The 15,714-nt window shown below is 48.9% G+C and overlaps 1 protein-coding gene and 1 long non-coding RNA gene across 2 annotated transcripts in view; one reads left to right on the top strand and one right to left on the bottom strand.

Annotated features, from left to right (window-relative positions):
* The window catches only part of WWC1 (WW and C2 domain containing 1), a 132,028-nt gene that overhangs the window by 13,757 nt on the left and 102,557 nt on the right, over window positions 1-15,714 (top strand). The gene's annotated exons all lie outside the window — the stretch shown is intronic.
* LOC141574650 (uncharacterized) lies at window positions 13,300-15,506 on the bottom strand. Its single transcript, XR_012501595.1, has 3 exons — window positions 14,782-15,506; window positions 13,872-13,993; window positions 13,300-13,779 (listed from the first exon to the last, which is right to left on the bottom strand). It is a non-coding gene; the product is annotated as an uncharacterized LOC141574650 (long non-coding RNA).

Raw genomic sequence — 15,714 nt, 5'->3', positions numbered from 1 at the left:
GGTGGTAGTCAGCATCTTTGCCTCACCCTCCTCATTGACCGTTCTGCTCAAGGGAGGCTCATCTCTTGTTACTTCGGTGTGAGAGACTTTAGCAAGAATCAAATGTCCCTTGGACGCTTTGGTGTCTGAAGGGCATGTGGGCTTGGTCTGCAGCATTCTTTCTTGCCCAGTGGCACGTGCTTCAGGATGTTTGTTTCGGGTTCACTAGAAGTCAGTTGGGTCATCTCAGGTCTGAAGTGGCTCCAGCCTTGCACGAGTTACCTTCCACTTCAGTTGCATGTTGCATAGAACTGAAAACAAAGAGTGTCATTATGTTTGTGTGTTGGGTTCCTGGTGGGAACTGTGCTGAGGTGGGTACAGCAGTGAACAAGGACAGACATCGATCCTCATGGAGCTTACAGACAAATAATACAAACATAAAACACTCACAGATTAGGAAGATAAAGAGGACGTGGTATTAAAAAAATAATAGGCCTTGTAAATGATGCCAGAGGTCAAGCTATAGAAATAAAAAGTTCTGTAGTGAGAAGAGTGGTTTGCTTTTAGCTCTAAGTAGGCTCCATCTATAGTGACCGCCCTTCCACCTTTTCTACCAGGTTTTCGTAATTCCAGGAGGTCATGGCACTCACTGTGGCGGCAACAAGCTGTGTTTTTCCTTGGCTTTGGCCGGGGTGCTCTGTTCTTCCCATGAGGCAGCATGATCCATCAACCACCTGCATCTGAACCGTCTAAGAGTTACTCACACGCACATTCCCAGGCCTGGCCCTGGTCAACACAGTCGGAGTCTCTGGATTATGTGAAATCTAGACTCCACATTTATAAAAAGAACCGCCAAGTGATTTTGTTACCAGCTTAAGTTTGAGAAGCACTGATCAAAGAATAGACTCGTTCCAAATGGCAAGTCATTCTAGAGACCTGACCAGGACTAGAATGCCGTCAGCCTCTCCCACAGCCTGGCCTGCTTCCTGGTCCTCTCATCAAAAAATCTCGTCCTTTGTTCAGGCATCCATGGATGTTTCTAGAGCGTGCTCAGGTGTTCTCTTTCCAAAAGTGGGTCTTCAGTCTCACCCCATACCCCTTTCTCTGAGGAACACAGAGGAGTTCCATACCCACAGCCCCCATTTCTGCTTCACCCTCCATCCTCCTCCTCCAACACCCCCTCCTCTGAGCAAAGTTCCAGAAGTGTCACCAGGAGAAATGCCTCCGTGTAGCATCTAATGGTGTTGCCAACCCTCCCCTTTTACTGGCGGTCATTCTTATCTAGGAAAGTAAGGCATTGTGCAGTTTTCTCCCTAGTGGTGGCCTGTGTCCCCAAGCCTTCAACCACCTGCTCTGCCGTGATACCAAAGGTGCCCATTTCCGGCTTCCTGCTGGACATCACTTCTCTGTCCAGACAAGCTCTGCGAAGTATCAGAAATCTTAAACAGATTCTAGTCCGGATCTCAAACAAACTACTTTGCCCACCTCCATTGAAGCCCCACCAATGTCCACTGTAGCCCTACCTCCCTCTCAGGCCACGTGGGTTACCACTTGCTCCAGGAGGCCTTCCCTCATCCGTCATCTTCCCCGCTGCTCCGGCTGGAGGGGATCTACTTTAAGTCAGGCCTGTTCTAATCAAAAGCAACAGAAGCAACACGAGATGGCTCTGGAAAAGACAGGCTGTTGTGAGATTAGAGATTTCACAGGAATCTAAGGAAGGGTATAGGGACCACATACCTCCCTCTGTTTCCTCCTGTCCTCCCACTGGAGTCATGGTTTCTGCTACCTCCTGAAACCTACAAAGAACTACAACAAATCTAAAATTTGTTCATAAATTCATTAATCATGTTATGAGTTAGTTTGGCCTCTAACTTGCTCAGCACGCTACTTCATCTCTGTGAGCCTCGGTTTCCTCACTGTATACAAATAAGGCTAAGAGTAGTAAAATAATAGCCAAGATTTTATTGAGTGCCAAGTCCTGCTCTACGTGTTTTATATTTATTAGCTCAATTAACTGTCGCACTAACTCTCTGACGGAGGTACTATTACTAGCTTCATTTAGAGATGAGTAAGTCGGGCACAGAGAGGCTAAGTAATTTGCCCAAGGTCACACAGCTAGAAAGTGGCAAAGCTGGGATTCAAACTCAGGTTCTCTGGCTCCAGAGCTCATGCCATTAGACTGCCATCCACTTTGAGGGTTATTGTGAGAATTACAGTGTGGACTCTCTTATTTAGGACACATAACTGAGAGCAAGGCTCAGAATAAGTACTTAAGAATGTTAACAGTCATGACATCATCACAGCGTTAGTTTATAGGTGACATATGGCCGTCACAGCCCCAGCCTGTCTCATATAACACTGCACCTCCGCAGCCACAGCTAACTCGGTGAACCCAGTTCAAATTCTCGTAAAGATGCTGATTTGGAAAGACCACAAAGCCGACCTTGAACTAGACTCGTCTGATACAGGAAAACACAATAGGGGTCAGGGGTCATGTACCGACCACGGCCCACTTGGGAGAGGCGGCGGACCACTGGCATCCCTGGGTCACTCTTTCTCAGAACTTCCAGAGTCAATTGTTCTGAACACAGTGGCAATTAGAGGACCTGTGGTTACTCTGTCTGAGGACGTGCTCGATTCTGAGCCCTGCTTTTGGCTTCACCCCACTATGGCAAGCTCCTCTTCACTTGCGTGACCCCGACTCTCTTGCAACTGGAAGTGTGGGGTCCCATCTGGGAACTTGTTAGAAATGCAGAATCTCAGGCTCCACCCTAGACCCACTGAATCAGAAACTGCATTTTAACAAGATCCCCAGTGGTCCTTTTGGACATTAACGTTGGTGAGCACTGTTTTGTTTTTTGGTTCTGTGGCCGGCGGTGCCTCTAACTGCTCTGATCTAAGGCACGCTGTATAGTTGTAATGTCAATGAATGGTGGATTCTTACCACCAGTTAGATGTACTGTCGAGGCAAGGAGCTTCTCAGCCTGTCCCTACATGGAAGATGGGATTGAAGCCAGATCAGGGGTGGGGGTGGAGGGTGGAGGGTGGGCTCAGTTGAAAGCGGATCACGCCTGCTTAGAAAAGGCGGGGTCCTGAGGCCACGGCATGCCCACAGCGGGGTCAGAGACCAGAGGCCAGAGTTCAGAGCAGATGCGGGCTGGGCCGGGAGTCCATCACGGTGGCAGAACACGACCCCGGGAGGCAGGGCATGGCGCAGGCAGAAGATGGGAATCCTTAGCGGGGGGGGGGGGGTGTCTGGGCTGTAACACAGAATGAGGAGGTGGCCCGGCAGGCACCTGCCAGAGATCACAGAGGCAGGACTCCAGCCCTCAGAGAACAGCAGCAAGCGTAAGGCAGGGAGCTCTGGGGTCCCTGATAAGCTTCCCAGGCCAGGGCTTGAGCCAGCAAAATAAATGGCAAGCTCCCGGGAACCAGCTCTGAACAGGGCAGAGGTACTGCCGTGAGGGGACTGGCAGCAACTGCCTGCGGCCAAGGCTGAGGCTGGCCCCCACAATCACATCCTGATCCGAGCCAGGCACAGCCCGAGTAGGGTGGTACCGGGGCAGGGAGCCAGCCCCAGGCTGCAGGGAAAGTCGGTAGAGGCCCTGCGGACTGCCTCGTCCTCCTGGCATGGGGGTGGCGGGGAGGTGTGGCTGGATTCCAGAGGCCTTTCCCATCACTGCTCCCTGGCCTGGGTTCACCTGTGCAACGCGTTCCTGCATAAGCGTGGACCTTGCCCCTACACATTCCTGAGATAACGCCCACCATCACCCCAGGGAACGCAGTGTGACCGTCTGTGAGCGAGGCTCCTGACGCCCTCCTTGCATTCATTTCCAGTTTGTTGGATGTTGTATGGACGTCTGTATAAAATGACTGAAGAACGAGTCATTAGTGAGCTGTCCAAAGTCCCTTTGGGGACATTCCAGGAAAATAAACCAATATTCCATCAAAGCCACAAATGGCTCCCCCACCGCATTCCTTCAAAGCAAGCTTTCTCAGAGTGTGGTCCACAGACCTCTTGCCTTAAACTCCTCCAGGGAGCTTGTAAAACAGAGATTCCTGGGCCCCCACCTGGAAACTACTGAATCAGAATCTCAGCAGGGCTTCCAGGAATCTGCATTTTTAATGTGCCACCCAGCTGATTCTAATGCACCTTAAACCTAAAAACCTCTACTCCCCCCACCCACGAGGTACTTTCTTTCCTTTGCATGAACCAGGTTAGCGCCCAGCCTGCTGGTACTCCCTTCCTGCACTGCTACACCCGGCTAAAAGGCCACCTCTTCCAGGAGCCTGCCTTGCTATCTTTGTCACAGCTCGTGTCGGGGGCCTGCTGTGCACCCTCCTAACACGACTCTACCACATAGTTGGAATTTTTCTCATGTCTGTGTTCTCCACCAAATGGTAAAGCATCCTGTCGAGTCTCCCCAGGCCTAGCACAGTTTTGTTCGTAACTGGAAGTAATAAGTGAATGAACGTGAGCAAAGGCATCTGAGAGGTAATGGGGATGCTACAGAGTAGAGGGTGAAAAGTGGATGGTTCCCAGTGAGAAGCTGCCACATTCCAGCTCCTCTCTAGGTCAAGTCTGAACTCCTAGGTCAAGTTTTGTAGTCAGAGGGCAAGCACTGGACCCAAGGAGAGCCCAGGGTTCTGGCTGGCCTGGGCACAGCCCGTTCGTTTGGGGCTGGAGTGTCACCAGCGGAAGCCTAGCTCTCCGTCTACATTTCGGAAAGACTACAGCACCTGAGATACCTCCTTTGCAGGGGAAAAAAAAAAAAAGCTCAAGGAATGAGTTGCCAGTCCCAAGCCTGACCCGAGACCCAGGGCCTCTAGAATGTTCAAGGCTGCCCCTCTTTGTCAGCCAGGAGGAGTCAAAGAATAGAGCTCTCAGCCCATGAAACTCCCAAGAGCCCCTTCCCCCAGCACTTTGCAGTTTGTCACCATCGTTTTCTGTGTGAGCCTCCCCAATTACCGTATGCCAAACTGGTAACTGTTGGCCCAAGAGAAATCCGTGTAGAGATAAGAGGAACCCTGGACAGGCTGCCTGAGTCGCGTTGGTGAGGGGGGAGCCAGATGCCTGTGATCTGAAGAATGCGGCCCGTCACCTTGCTCTGAAAAACAAAGTGCATTTCCTTATCCTTAATGTGAGCAGCTGGAAACCTGCTTTACCAGACCAGGCTGCCTCCTGTGATCTTGCTTACTTCTCTGTGTATATGTGGGGTTGGAGGGGGGACGGCAGGGCGGCTTTGGAAAGGCCTGGGGAGATTCTAGGGTCATCCCAGACTGCTGGGACCCCAGGGGACCTCAGCACCCAAGAGTTGAGGGCGCCTGCTCTCGGTCCGAAGTGGGGTCAGAACCTTCCTTGGTTCTTTGAGAAGAAGGGAGGGATTGGCTGAGTTATAGATGGCAGGGCAGGGCAGGGCAGGGCAGCTGAGGGCTCCGTGTACAGTAGGCCCTCAGCAAACGCTTCCACACTGAACTGGGGAGAGGGGAGCGCCCAGTTTTAAATGCGGAACCTGTCAGAATCCTTCAGACACTTGCCAAGATTCCATGAGGGTGTCAGGTGTTGTAAGGTTTCAGGTAATGACTGAGCTTCTTTCATGCTTTTTTCATTAGGATGTTATTTCTGTATCCATTCTCTTTCTCCTCTCCCCACACTACACTTGATTCACTTTCCAGGAGGAAAACAGTGCTATTATTCGGTCCAGATCTTACATTCACAAAATGGTAAGGTGCAAAAATCTTGTTAGATGCTGCTGGAGGCTGTGACAGCAGCCGTTTACTGAGGAACTTGACATTCATTTACTGTTTCACTTACTATGTGACCTGCTGCCTGGTCTGGAAGATGAGGCCCAGAGAGGTTAGGGAATTTATTGAGGTCACACAGCAAGTTGGTGAGAGGGTTGAGTTTTAAAGCAGGCTCTCTGAATCCATGCCCTGAACTCTTGTCGCCGTCTCCTGGAGTCATTGGTCCTTGTTGATGTAACATCGCTAACCATTTCTCAACCATGTCTCCGAGCCTTTTGTGTGTGTGTCCTGATTAGAGAATTAGTTAAGCTTTCGCACTCTCCAGGGTGCAGTGGCTGGAATCCAGGCGCTGGAGGAAGCTTCTGCCTCCTTCCTGGAGTCCTCAGGCAGCCAGATTGACGGACCCTGTTCTGTAGGGCGGTGAGGACAAGACGTGGCCCCACGGTGCGGGGGGAGGGGTGGGGGCACGGCAGACAGGTTGTGATGACCCACAGGGCACGTGCTCCCCATCAGTTCCCAGGCATCAAACCCAGGGCCCTCCCCACTCCAGGACTGCCTCTCCTGTTTCCCTCTTTGCCTCCTGCCCTCTTAGGATCCACAGCTTCTCGGAAAAGTGAGCTTAGAGGTTTTCTTCAGAAGGAGTCCTGTTCTCCAGTATTCCCAGTATCCTTGCTCATTGGAGAGAGAGAAGCAGGATTGTGTGGGAGGGAGAGACAGGTGTCTGGGAACAGTTTAGATCTAATTGTCAGCGACTCCTAGAATAAGCTCTGTCTCCCAAATGTCCCCGTTTGCATTCAGGGGTGCCGCCTGCTTTTGTGAGGGGCCACACACCACGCTGAATGATGCGTTATCAGTGCAATGCAATAGCCCGCTGACGTCATGAAAATCCAGGCCTTGGGAGGACAAGTTCGCAGGCGAGAATGCAGCGATGAGGAGATGGAAGGGCCCGGTTACCCGGCACAAGCCAGCTTCTGTTGTATAGGCCCGGGCCTATCAGCCCTTTGTTCCCGTTCTCTTTCACAAAGGGTTTTGTTTTGTTTGTTTTTTTTAACTTTCTGATTCGAAATCAGTAGCTTAAACCGGCTAATCACCTCCTAGGCTTGGCGTGAGGACCAAGGAAAGGCCACAGCACTGTTTTCTCAGTTCCAGACGTTCAGAAACAAAGTTAGCCCCAATTTAAAAAAAAAAAAAAATCAGATGATAATTCAGGATCATTCCTACTGTAATTATAATAATAAACGTCCTGAGCCCTGTTAGGCAGGTATTTCTTTTAGTTTATTTTTTAAAGTTTATTTTTAATCAGGTAACATATGCATAACATGAAATTTATCATTTTAACCTTCTTCACGTGTATGGTTCAGGGGCATTGAGTACCTTCCCACTGCAGTGCAGCCATCACCACGTCTGTCTCCAGAACTCTTTTCATCTTGTAAAACTGAAACTTTATACCCATTAAACACTAACTCCCCGTTCACCCTCCCCCTCCCCCTGGCAGTCACCATTCTGCTTTCTGCCTCTACGAATTCCACTGCTCTAGGGACCTCATACGAACGGAATCACACAGTCTTCGTCCTTTCGTGACTGGCTTATTTCACTTAGCATAATGTCCTCTGGGTCCATCCATGCTGTTGCTTGGGTCCAAATTTCCTCCCTTTTTAAGGCTGAATAATATTCCATTGTATGTATACACCGCATCTTGTGTATCCACTTATCCATCCTCGGATACACTTTTCCGCCTCTTCATTATCACGAATAATGCTGTTATAAACATGGGAGTACAAATACCTGTTCCTGTCCCTGCCTTTCCATCTTTTAGGTATTGAACCCGGAAGTGGAATTGCTCAGTCCCATGGTAATTCTATTTTTAATTTTTTGAGGAGCTGCCACACTGGTTTTCCCAGCGGCTGCACCATGTGGCAGTCCCGCCAGCAATGCACAGGGGTCCCAGTGTCACCACACCCTCACCAACACAGCTGTTACTGTCTGGTGGGGTTTTTTTTTTTTTTGATACTAACCATCCTAATGGGCATAACATGGTCTCCCCTGGTTTTGGTTTGCATTTGTTTAATGATTAGTGATGTTGAGCATCTCTGCAGATACTTCTGGAAAAACAAACTCCTTGTGTCATTTCAAAGCTAGAGGCAAAGGTAATATTCGAGGCACCAAACTGGAGAAACCATGCCGCTTGGGTTTCATGTTGGCTCCACTCCTTCCTGACGGGGACTGTGGGTCAGTTGCAAGATCGCTCTGTGCTTCCGTTTCTCATCTGTAAAATGGGATGACACGTGAACTAGCTCATAGGGCTACTGGGAGGACTCAGTGAACTAGTACAGAGGGTTCCACCGGAGGTTCGACACGTGCTGCACGTGTTTGATGGGTGCTGGGCTGCATTCCTCTCAGTGAACAGGGTCGAACTGGCACCTTCCATCCTCCAGGATGGTTTCCCCCTCTGCCTAGTTCTTTTTCAAGCGGGGCGATAGCCCTGGGACCTTGAGGTGAGATGGTGGCTGGAACCCAGTGGGTTTCACACCCCCAGGTTGGGCACGTCAGGGGGGAGAAAGAGCAGTGCCAGCCTCAAATCCACCCTGAAACTCGGCGGCGTCTGGTTTTGAGAGTGAGTGTGCGCAGAGCTGGCGGCCGGGAAGTGGGCCTGGGCATCTATCTAGTGCAAAGGTAGCTGCTGTGGCTCCTTCAGCCAACTAGCTGTTAAAGCAAATAACCATCTGGACGAGGGATGGCCCCTCACTGCCTTGAGGGAAGGCAGTGAGCTAAGGGTTTGTGCGGCTGCCTGTGTCACCACGGGACACTGCATCCTAAGGGCCTGGATGACGGTCCTCTGCATCTCAGCACGTGGGCCTCCATATGGTGCCTCATCTGTGGGACATCAGCCTCCTCCCAGAGGGACTAGGGTTCCCCTGTCCATGGGGTAAATTCCAGGAGTGTAAGGAGGACCCTGGGTTCAGCTTCCCGGGGCAGACCTCTGGCTTGGTCACTTACCTCAAGGGAAGGAATCAGGGGACAGTCACCCTACTCCCTGATCCTTCTCTAGGGCCTAACCCAGTTTCCTTAGCACATGTGCTGAAGGAAGGGACGGCTTCCCCATCCTGCCCTCACCTGGCTCACTCCTTTTCAGGGCCCAGCTTGTAACAGCAGCTCCTCAAGGAATCATTCCCTTGCTCCCCGAATGGGGCCAGGTTCAGTGTTTATGTTCCCTCAGAGGGCAAGATTCTTTTCCTTTAAATCAATTGTTCAGTGGTGATTCGTGAAGACCTCATATTTTTTTCTGTTTAATATCAGCCTAGGACTTTTCTAGACCAGGCATTCTCAAAGTGTGGTTCCTGGAGGTCCCTGGGATTTTCTCAGAAGGTCTGCAAAGTCAAAACTTCAGAGTCATACTAAGAAATTATCTGCCCTTTTAACTTTCTACCTGTCACACGAGGACCGGTTTTCCAGAAGCTACATGACATGCAATTTTGCAACAGATAAATGCAAAGGTGGCTCTTAGGACTCAGCCATACATTAAAGAGATTTGCAAAAAATGTAAAATAATGCCACTCTCCTCACTAATTTGAGGGGAGAGGTTGGAAAATTATAAGGCTGCGATGTAGGGTAATGTGTGATACAGTTTTTTGTTTTTTTTTTTAATTTTCAGAGGAATTAATAAATATTTTCAAATTTTCTCTGTTTTCATCCCTAGTATGGTAAATATTGACCAGTAACACCCACATGAACAACAACGCTTTGGGGTCCTGAAGTCTTAAGAGTGTGACGGGGTCCCGAGACCAGAAAGTCTGAGTGAGGACTGCTGTCCTAAACAGGAGTCAGGCACTTTTTTCTGGAAAGGACTAGATGGTAGATATTTCTGGCTTTGTGGGCCATTCCCCTCTGTCTTAGCTGTTCAACTATGTAGCATTGAAAACAGTCATCGACAGCATGGACACAGATAGGCACGGCTGTGTCCCAGCGGAAACTTCATTTACAGAAACAAGCAGCGGGTGAGTTTGGCTCATGGGCCATCGTTTGCCATCTTTTGGTTGAGACCATAAGTTCTAAAATGCCAGAAGCCACATCTAACCTATAAATTGCTTTATCTTCAACACCTAGCACAGAGCCTGCTATTTAGGAGGTGCGACAGAAATAGTGTGTAGCGGCTGGTTCTCCAAGTCAAACACAACTTAACTACAAGACAGAGCTTGACTTCTTGAGCACATTTTTAAAAAATAATCAAGAGGCAGCCTAGTCAGTACCAGAGTGGCTTCAGGGACCTAGTTTCCTTATATCTTTCTGGTCTACCGTACTTAGTACGTGACCTCCATCATTAGCCTCACCTCATGGCCCAACCAGACTTAAAGAGCCTCAATAGAATTGAGAATTGAGCTGATCTGCCGATAAATCAACTGTCCATTAGAACAGAACTAAATATTCTTTAAAGAAGGAACGTAAAATCCAGGTTCCCAATAACTTAGTGTTCAGAGTGGCTAGCGTACAGCAGAAAAGACACTAGACTTAGGGAGAAATAGGCCCAGGGATGGCAGAGATGTTGGAATTAGCAGAAGATGAACTTAAAATACTTACGATAGCTGTGTTTAAGGATTTTTAAAGGAAAATAAAGCACTGAAGAAGTGGAACCAAATACAAATTCTAGATGAAAACTACACCATTGGAAATGAAAAATTCACTAGATGGGTGTAACAGTAGATTGGATGGTGCAGGAAGAAAGATCACTGACCATGAAGTCAGGGCGGTGGAAACCATCTAAACTGAAGCACAGAAAGAAGAAAAAAAAATGGTCAGAACTTCAGGGATCTGTGGGACGATATTCATCAGTCTAACAAATATACACTTGGATTCCCAAAAGGGAAGGAAAGAGAGAGATTGTAAAAGAAAATATAGTTGGCGTAATGGCTGAAAAGTTCCAAAGTTGCTGGAAAATATTGACCCACAGATGCAAGAAGCTCAAGAAACCCCAAGCAGGATATTCATGTGGAAAACCACACGTGGGCACATCGTGATCACATTGCTGAAAACTAAAGCGAAAGAGGAAAAGTTTTAAATCACCCAGAGGGTAAAGACACATTGCGTTCAGGAAAACAGTAAGAACCTTGCTGACTTATCAGAAATAGTGCAAACCCCAAAATAATTGAATAATACCTCTAAGGTGCTGAAAGATGGGGGAAAAAAGGGTCTGTCTGCAATTCTACATCAACAAAAATATCCTTAAAAAAAAAAAAAAAAAAGGAGGGTAAAATCAAAAGCTTTCTTTTCAGATAAAAGCTGAGAGAAATTCTCACCAGCAGATTTACTGACTAAGAAATGTCCAAAGAAATTCTTCAGGCTGAGAGAAGAATGGTATCAGTCGGAAACTTGGATCTACCTGGGAAATTAAGAGCACCAGAAATATAAAAGATTAAAAATTTTTTTCTTAATTTCTTTAAAAGATAATTGACTGTTTGAAGCAAACATAATAATAGTGTATTTTTTTAAAAGAAGGAAAAGAGAATTCAGAAACAGAATTGGTTAAGTTCAATCTAGCTATACCAGTAATTCATTCAAAGGAAACGGGCTAAACATGTTAATTAAAAGGCAGATGCTGTTAGGTTGGGGGAAAGAAAGCCAGACTCCAGTGTAGGGACTGTCTACAGTTGATTCACTTGATGTGAATACACAGAGAGGTTAAAAGTAAAACAAGATAGGACAGATGTAGCATACAAGTACTAATCAGAAGGAACCTGGAATGGCTATATGCTAGCATACAAAGTTTACCGAAATCAGGAGAATTAGCACATATAAAGGGCTTTGATCATAATGGGCCAATTCATCAAAAAGACGCGCTAGTCCTAAGCGTGTGCACACCTAGTAGTCGGGTTCAAGATACATGAATAAGTGGCTGGATCCAGCACAGCAAGTTTGCCTGCCCTTCCTTGGGGGAAGGATGGATGGAGGCATTTCCTCATTCCAGCCCCATCTCCTTTGAGTCCGGTGACAGGACAGGGGTGGGCAGAAGCCAGCTGCACTCCACAGCCTCATTCCGGGCTCCGTCTTGTGACCATTTGTGTCCGTCCTGGGCCCCCCGAGAAGGCAGGCCCTGGGGCTGTCCCTCTGGAGCCCTTGTAGCCTGTTGCCACGGGGTGCTCCACCTCTTCCTGCCATGAAGAGTTTTCTGGAAACTGCCAGCCTCTCATGGGATGCCAGCCAGGACTGGGGACGATGCTTCCCCAGCCTGGACGGCAGGGGGTCCGTGTGGGTCACGGGGAACTCCAGGTGTCTGTCCCATAACGGGATAAAGGGGCGGTGTCTACCTCAGGCTGGCTCCTACCATTCAGATACTGAAAGGGGGCTGAGACAGCACCAGGTGGGGCAGGGGACGGGGTCAGGGGAATTTTTAAGCAATAATGAAATGTTGCCTGGAAGGGAAGGAGGTTTCCAGATACAGGGTGTGCCTGACTGGCACAGAATTGCATTGTTTTCAGTCCCATGTGCTGACAGCCCAGCAATGATTTCTCTCCTCTCCTTTCTCCTTTCCTTTCCTTTTAAACTTTTTTTTTTTTTAAATGTGGCAAAATACACAATACATCAAATCTACAATCTTAGTCATTTTTTCAGCATGCAGCCCAGGGGTATTAAGTTCCTTCCCATTCTTCTGCAACCATCACACCATCCACGTCCAGAACTCTTTTTATCTTGCAAAACTGACTCTGTATCCACTTAAACACTAGCTCCTCGTTCTGGCCCCTGGCACCCCCCCCCCACTCCACTTTCTGTCTGTATGTATGAGTTTGTGTACGTGGAATCACATGGTATTTGTGCTTGGGGACCTGGCTTAATCTGACTCAGCATAATATCCTCCAGGTCAATCCCTGCTGTCCTATATGTCAGAATTTGCTTCTTTTTTTAAAAGCTGCAGAATATTCCACTGGTTATATGTTCCACATGTTGCTTATCCATTCATCTGTCAGTGGACGCTGGGGTTGCTTCCACCTTTTGGCTATAGTGAATGATGCTGCTCTGCCCCGTGAACAGCCATGCTTTTTTCTTTTTGTTTGCTTTTGCTTTCTGTTCAGCTCATGTGGGGTGAATATGGGATGGACGTTAGTACTTCCGGTCACCGGCACCACAGCCTCCTTTCCACACGTGAGACCTAGAACAAAACACAAGCACTGGGGAGAGTTTATCCCTGCAAATCTGCTTCTTTGACAGGACAGAGCTTTCGAGCCCTTTTGGTAGCTGAGGTCTTTAAAGTCCGTCCCACCCTTTCTCCAGGCCTCTGTGTTTCCTGGTCTCCGTGCTCACTGTCTGAGTCAAGGTGTCATTTCTTGCTTCAGCTACTGTAACAGGGTGGCCAGACTCCAAGGTCATTTTCCAGCAAATCATGTTGCAACTACTTTTGGAGTTTTCTTCCACAGGGCTTTCCAGAGAAAACGGCTCCCCTTCTCAGAAACGTTTCGTGGTTCTCCAGTGCCCATAGAAAACCCCGAAACTTCTTAGCGTGACTCAGGGCCCCACTGGCCTTCCCAGCCTCACCCGCCTCCTTCCCTCCATTACCTCATTAGTTGATAAGTCCGTTTGTTCACTCCGGATCCTATAGTTTTGTATTTGCTTCCGACATGCATGTCTTGCACTGACTCACTGAAGTAGTCTGTTAAAGGACCCCGCACTTACTGTGCTGGAATGTTGATGATGGGTTCTCATTAACTCTTCCCTGACAGCCTTGCAAGGTAAATCCTTTCACCCGCAATTGATGAGCTGGAAAACTGAGCTTTAGAAGCGTCGAGAAATGGGTTTGTAATTTTGGCCTCTGGATCAAGTTCAGAGTCAGGACCGGGCTGTTCCTCTGAGTGAAACCGTGGGTTTAGGAGATGCTGGGAAGCCGGAGGCACCAAGAATAAATGTGCAGGGGCCCTGGATGTGCGCTCTCTCGGCAAGGAAAGGTGAAACTTCGCTGGCACTGAGCTTGACTGAAGAACCATGAAAGGCTGGTACTTGTAGACATCCACGTGGTGAAAGTCTGAGTGTAAAATCGTGTAGTGGAGCATTAAGTTGGCCGCTTTTCCAACTCTGGAAGGATGTATAAAGAGAACATAAGCTCCTGTTGGAGGGAACTTGCTTCTCCCTTTATAGGGAACCCAGGAGGGAGCAAAGAGCCTTACCAAACTAGGTTGCAGTCATGCTGGTGAAGTTCTGAGCGCTCAGCTGGCCCCGTGAGGAAGTTGGAGCAAGTGCGTGGATGCGGACTCCTTCTTCCAACACGCAGCCGGCAGAAATGCTGCAGCTGAGGACAGAAGAGAAATCAGAAACACCCTCAGGGCGCTGGGGAACTTGCTCAAGGTCACCCAGCTGAAAAAAATGCTGAGATGGGCCTCCCACACTTTAGGAGTCCGGGTCCAGTGGTTCTGGCACATCGTGCAGGCTGCTTTTAATCCACATCTTCCATCTGGAGGCCGGCCTGCAGGGCAGTGGCAAGAGACTGAGCTTTTGAGCATCGTTGGCAACCTTGGCCAGATTAGCGGGCTGCAGTGATCTCACCTGCAAGGTGTGGATAAGAACCCTTACCTCAGCGGTCTATACTGAGGACTAGTGAGCAACCAGGTGAAGCGGCCAGCAGGTGCCTAGGTCAACGTCGGTTACTCATGCTGCTATTTCCTGGCGAGTCCTGGCTTCATCACTTCTCCTTTGCTTGGCGGTGCGCACCGCCATCGCCTGCGACTTGCCCCACGTGGTCGGGATGTTTGGTTGACTGCTTATGAGGCGTGCTCATTAAAGGAGTGGAAGGTTCTGACTGGACACAGGGGGCCTACAACCACAGCCTCCTTCCTTTTCTTGTTAGAGCGTTTCCATCGGCCTGCACCAGCAGTTGTGGGGGTAGGTATGGGGAATTTTTTCTCACTTCCTTTCCCCCCAAAACATCTATATGATCTCAGTGTCTGGTGACTGCTTGCTGTGGTTTGTGGCCCTTACTCCATCAGCTCAGCCAGCGTCCATCCACCCTGGGCCGGCTGAGCCCCAGCCCCTCGCCCACCCCTGATAAACCAGACATGCCTCACTGAGAACACCCATCACCTTTGCCTGGAGCGAGCAGGTGGACCCCAGGATCCTTCCCACTTGAGCTGGCTTTGTCTTTTGGTTCTCCCCCTTTGTAGGGGGACCTTCTTCTCTTCTTCCTCTCCCCTTGGTAATATCTCAGGAAGAAAGTTCTACCCTAGGGTTTCCAGGAAGCCACATGATTGCATTACTGGCTGATAAGCCCGTTTATCCTGGAGCAGCAGGACCCGCAGCTTTGAGGTGTGTTCAGGAGTTAACGTGTGCTGATGCCAAGCGCCAGGTGAGAAACTGCAGAGACCTGGTTGTGCTAAGTGCCTGTCAGACACCACCGAGGCGGCTTTGAGGTTTCTTACCTTACCTATTTAAAAAGGGCTCCTTCTTCTTTTGAGACAGAACTTCAAAGGAAACATTCCAGGCCACACTTCCTTTTGGTAAATCTTAACCAGTGTAAATGTTTGCCTTTGTGTTGTAAATCCTAGGAGGTCATGGGGGAGGAGGAATTTCAGAAGCAGGTGTCCTGCCAGCAAAAGTTAAAACTTAATCTGTGCTGTTTGGGGTGTTTGGGGAAGAGGGCTGGCTGGGGAGGGGAGCGTTTATAATTAATGAGCCGTGCTAATGAGCCTGGAACCGGCAGACAGAGCCTGAGTGCCGTCTTGTGGGGACCCCTGGCCCTTGTGCCCGTGGCCCACTGGAAGGGAAGAGAGTTTAGGAAAACCCATCTTGCTTCTTTGCCTGTAGGGGTGGTCAGTGAATGAAATTGGGAGGAACAGGGCTAAACAATAATTAAAAGGGTAGAAAAATAAAAGGGAAAGTGAAGTGGTGTAAAGCAATGTTTTTTTGTTTGTTTTCCTCCTTTTTTTTTTTCTTATGAGGGGAGGTAATTGGCTTTATTTATTTATACTTGGAGGAGGTACTGGAATTGAACCCAGGACCTCGTGCATGCTAATAAGC

This window comes from Camelus bactrianus, chromosome 22, assembly GCF_048773025.1.
Source record: "Camelus bactrianus isolate YW-2024 breed Bactrian camel chromosome 22, ASM4877302v1, whole genome shotgun sequence".
NCBI classification, from domain to species: Eukaryota; Metazoa; Chordata; class Mammalia; order Artiodactyla; family Camelidae; genus Camelus; species Camelus bactrianus.
This window is presented reverse-complemented; position numbering and strand designations above follow the sequence as displayed.